Source organism: Physeter macrocephalus, unplaced genomic scaffold, assembly GCF_002837175.3.
Source record: "Physeter macrocephalus isolate SW-GA unplaced genomic scaffold, ASM283717v5 random_473, whole genome shotgun sequence".
NCBI classification, from domain to species: Eukaryota; Metazoa; Chordata; class Mammalia; order Artiodactyla; family Physeteridae; genus Physeter; species Physeter macrocephalus.
Window position 1 is genome coordinate 41309 of NW_021145759.1, and position 4750 is coordinate 46058.

Sequence of the window (4750 nt, forward strand, 5' to 3'; positions counted from 1 at the left end):
AATAAATGTATTTATCTTATTTATTTTTGGCTGCGTTGGGCTTCCTCTAGTTGCGGAGAGCGGGGCTTCCTGTAGTTGCGGCGAGTGGGCTTCCTCTAGTTGGGGCGAGTGGGGCTACTCTTTGTTGCAGTGTGTTGGCTTCTCATTGTGGTGGCTTCTCTTCTTGCGGAGCACGGGCTCTAGGCACGCGGGCTTCAGTAATTGTAGCATGCGGGCTCAGTAATTGTGGTGCAAGGGCTTCGTTGCTCTGCAGCACGTGGGATCTTCCCGGACCAGGGCTCGAACCCGTGTCCCCTGAATTGGCAGGCGGATTCTTAACCACTGCACCACCAGGGAAGTCCTACGTATTTGTTTTTTAACAGCTGCAATGTATGGCATTTCCATATTTTATTTATCTAATTCCTTACTGATGGCTACTTAGGGAATTTCCAATTTTTCACTGTTAAGAACAATGCTTCAGTGAAAATTCTAATATAAACTTTGCACATTTGTGCAGGTAAATTCCTAAAATTGGAGTTGTTGAGTCAAATCACATAACTACAACAGATATTTTGATAGTGATTAACAAACTCTCCTCCAGATAATAGCAATCTACATTCCTACCAACGGGGACTATAAGTGCCTTTTTCTTAATACTTTTGCCAACAGAAAAATCTGTAGCAACACTATTATCAAGTTTTCCTTGATAATTTGTATTTTCCAATGTGACAGTAAAATAATTTTTGTTTTAATTTGCATTTCTTTCATTATTAGAAGAGTTGAGCATCTTGGAGCAGGGAAGTTCTTTCTAGGCATGACAGGAAACTCGGAAGTCATAAACAAAGTCTGATAAATGCAACTTTTGTGAATTGCTTACTTACGTCCTTTGCCTATTTTTAAAACTGTGTTATTTTTCCTTTCTCATTGACTTAAAAAAGCATTTTTATTTTTAGAGATATTATCCCCTTGCCATGTGTTACAAATATTTCTCCCAAGTTTGTTATCTTTTTAAGTGGTGTTTTGCATCATGCAAAATATAGAATAAAAATAGATAAGACTTGTGAGTTTTGGGTTATGTTTAGACAAGACTTCCCTATTTCAAGATTACCAGGGACTTCCGTGGTGGTGCAGTGTTTAAGAACCCGCCTGCCAATGCAGGGGACACGGGTTCGAACCCTGGTCTGGGAAGATCCCACATGCCGCGGAGCAACTAAGGCCCCGTGTGCCACAACTACTGAGCCTGTGCTCTAGAGCCCACGAGCCGCAACTACTGAAGCCCGCGGGCCTAGAGCCCGTGCTCCGCAACAAGAGAAGCCATCGCAGTGAGAAGCCTGCACACCGGGACGAAAAGCAGCCCCCGCTTGACGCCAACTAGAGAAAGGCTGTGCACAACGAAGACCCGACACAGCCAAAAATAAGTAAAATAAATAAATTTAAAAAAAAAGATTACCAAAATATTTATTGAAGTAGTTTCTTTTCGGATTCATGGTTAATTTTTACATTTAAATTTTTGATCCATCTGGAGCTTATTTTGGATTGAGGAAGGAATTAGGAATCCATATTTATTTCATTATAAATGGCTAGTTGGTTGTTCCAGTACCTTTTATTAAATTAACCCTGCCAACTCTATTATGTGTCTTTTTTTTTTTTTTTTTTTTTTTGCTGCATTGGGTCTGCGTTGCTTCACGCGGGCTTTCTCTAGTTGCAGGAGCGGGGGCTACTCTTCGTTGTGGTGCATGGGCTTCTCATTGCGGTGGCTTCTCTTGTTGCAGAGCACGGGCTCTAGGCTTGCGGGCTTCAGTCGATGTGACACGTGGGCTCAGCAGATGTGGCATGTGGACTCAGTAGTTGTAGCACGCAGGCTCAGTAGCTGTGGCTTGCGGGCTCTAGACCACAGGCTCAGTACTTGTGGCACACGGGCCTAGCTGCTCAGCAGCATGTGGGATCTTCCCAGATGGGGCACGAACCCGTGTCCCCTGCATCGGCAGGTGGACTCTCAACGACTTCGCCACCAGGGAAGCCCACCGAAACAGATTTTTAACTTAACAAATGCATCTTACTTCCTATCACAGGCCCCCAAACACTACTCTACAGAAACCTATGGCTAGAAATCACTCAACTTTACTGGCTGCTTCTCAACAGCCCAGTAATGTTACCCCAGAGAGTAGCTGAGAAGTTCTTCTAATCACGTATAAGCAGCATGTTAATTTTTTCTTTACGTACAGCATACCAACTCTTTTGTTTTCAATCCCCCTCTCTCTCTTTCCTGTTTAAGGTTCTCAGATAGAAAGTTAGAAATTGCTACTGAGGCTATTAAGCCTGAAGGTCCTTGCTCTAATCTCTAAAGAGATAAAACCCACAAAGTTCACTGGGCTGCTTGGACAGGCTGACATTGAATCTGTAACTGGAGGAGGTTCACAATGAAAAACAAAGCTAGCACAAGTTCTAGCCACGAAAAGAGATGTCCTAATTTGGTTGCAGTTCTAAGAATACGCTAAGAAATAATGCAACTGGTTCTGTGTCTGTGAGTGACAGACAAGAATGTCACAGCCTTGTGATGACTGATTCTCTCATTCTCTTCCTATATTTTTTCCTTCATTACTATGGTTTGGAGCCCACATTTCTGTCTTATCTCTAGAGTCTAAGACAATTAAAACAGCACACATGGAATTGTATTTATATGAGGTGGGGGAGACAGCTGTGAGTCTTTTAAGGCTGGGAGTAGAGAGACTGGGCAATAGAGAGAGGTGTTTCGTTTTTAAGTGGAGAAAAAGAGCACTTCTGTGGACTAGTATTCCTTGCTCAGCACATCTGCACTGCATGGAAGGAGGCAGCGGGGCAGCAGTGTGGGAATTTGCCTAGGAGACAGGGAACGTCACCGCTGAAGCACGCTGTCCTCGAGCGCACAAGAGGGACTCACTACCAGAGCATGGTGGAGAAATTTGTCCTGAAAAGAAGAGATGCCTCTTCCTTTGATTCTGGAAGAAAAGAGTAAGAATGGGTTCAGAGAGAGATAAAAATGCAGGTACAACTTGGAAATTGAGGGAGGTTCATGCCTCATGGCAGATTCCCAAACTTTCTTGTTTCTCAGAGCCCTTAGCGTCTCAGTAATTTCTTCACGTCACCCCTAGACCAAAAGAACACCTAACAGTTCTGTTTATTGTTTATTAGGTGAGTCCAAACAACCCAATACGTATTTATTCCTAATAATTTAGTGGCTGTTCGAAAAATAAACTGGGTCCTGTGTAGTTTGCTCTAGTTTTGATTTAATAGCACATACAACTCACTCATTTAAAGTGTATAGGGACTTCCCTGGTGGCGCAGTGGTTAAGAATCCGCCTGCCAATGCAGGGGACATGGGTTCGAGCCCTGGCCCGGGAAGATCCCACATGCCGCGGAGCAACTAAGCCCGTGCGCCACAACTACTGAGCCTGCGCTCTAGAGTCCGCAAGCCACAACTACCGAGCCTGCATGCCACAACTACTGAAGCCCGCGCACCTAGAGCCCATGCTCTGCAACAAGAGAAGCCACTGCAATGAGAAGCCTACACACCACAGCGAAGACTAGCCCCCACTCGCTGCAACTAGAGAAAGCCCGCACACAGCAATGAAGATCCAACGCAGCCAAAAATAAAAAAATAAAATAAAGTGTATAAAATTCAGTGGTTTTTAGTATATTCAGAATTGTATGGGACTTCCCTGGTGGTCCAGTGGTTAAGAATCCACCTTCCGATGCAGGGGACACAGGTTCGATCTCTGGTCGGGGAACTAAGATCCCACATGCCCTGGGGCAACTAAGCCCATGTGCCATAACTAGTGAGCCCGTGTGCCACAACTAGAGAGCCCATGCACTGCAACGAAGATCCCACGTGCAGCAACCAAGACCTGATGCAGCCAAATAAATAATTTTTAAAAAAAAAGAATCGTGCAATGATTGCAATCAATGTTAGAACATTTCTGTCACTTTAAAAAGAAAGCCCGCACCCATTAACAGTCAGTCCTCCTTCCCCCTCACCCTTCCAGCTCTAGGCAACCACTAACCTATTTTCTGTCTCTATAGATTTGCCTGTTCCTGACATTTCATATAAATGGAATCACATGATATGCGGCCTTTTGTGTCAGCCTTCTTTCACTCGTCATGTTTTCAAGGTTTATCCATGTCGTAGCATGCATTGGTACTTCATTCCTTTTTATGGCTGAATAATATTCGCCTGTGTGGATAGACCACATTTTGTTTAGTCATTTATCAGTCAATGGACATCTGGATTGTTTCTACTTTCTGGCTGTTATGACGAATGCTGCTATGAACATTCGTGTACAAGTTTTTGTGTGAACATGTTTTTACTTCTCTTGGGTATAATATACCTAAGAGTGTAATTTCTAGGTCATTGGTAACTGTTTAAACTTTTGAGGACTACCAGACTATTTTCCAAAGTGGCTGCACCGTTTTACATTCCTGCCAGCAGGATATGAGGGTTTGAATTTCTCCACACAGTCATCACTTGGTATTATCTGTCTTTTTGATTATAGCCATCCTAGTGGGTGTGAAGTAGGATCTCACTGTGGTTTTGATTTGCATTTCTCTGACGACAACGATGCTGAGCAGCTTTTCATGTGCTTACCGGCCATTTGTATATCTTCTTGGAGAAATGTCTATTCAAGTCCTTTGCCCGATTAAAAGCTAGGTTGGGCTTCCCTGGTGGCGCAGTGGTTGAGAGTCCGCCTGCCGATGCAGGGGACACGGGTTCGTGCCCCGGTCCGGGAAGATCCCA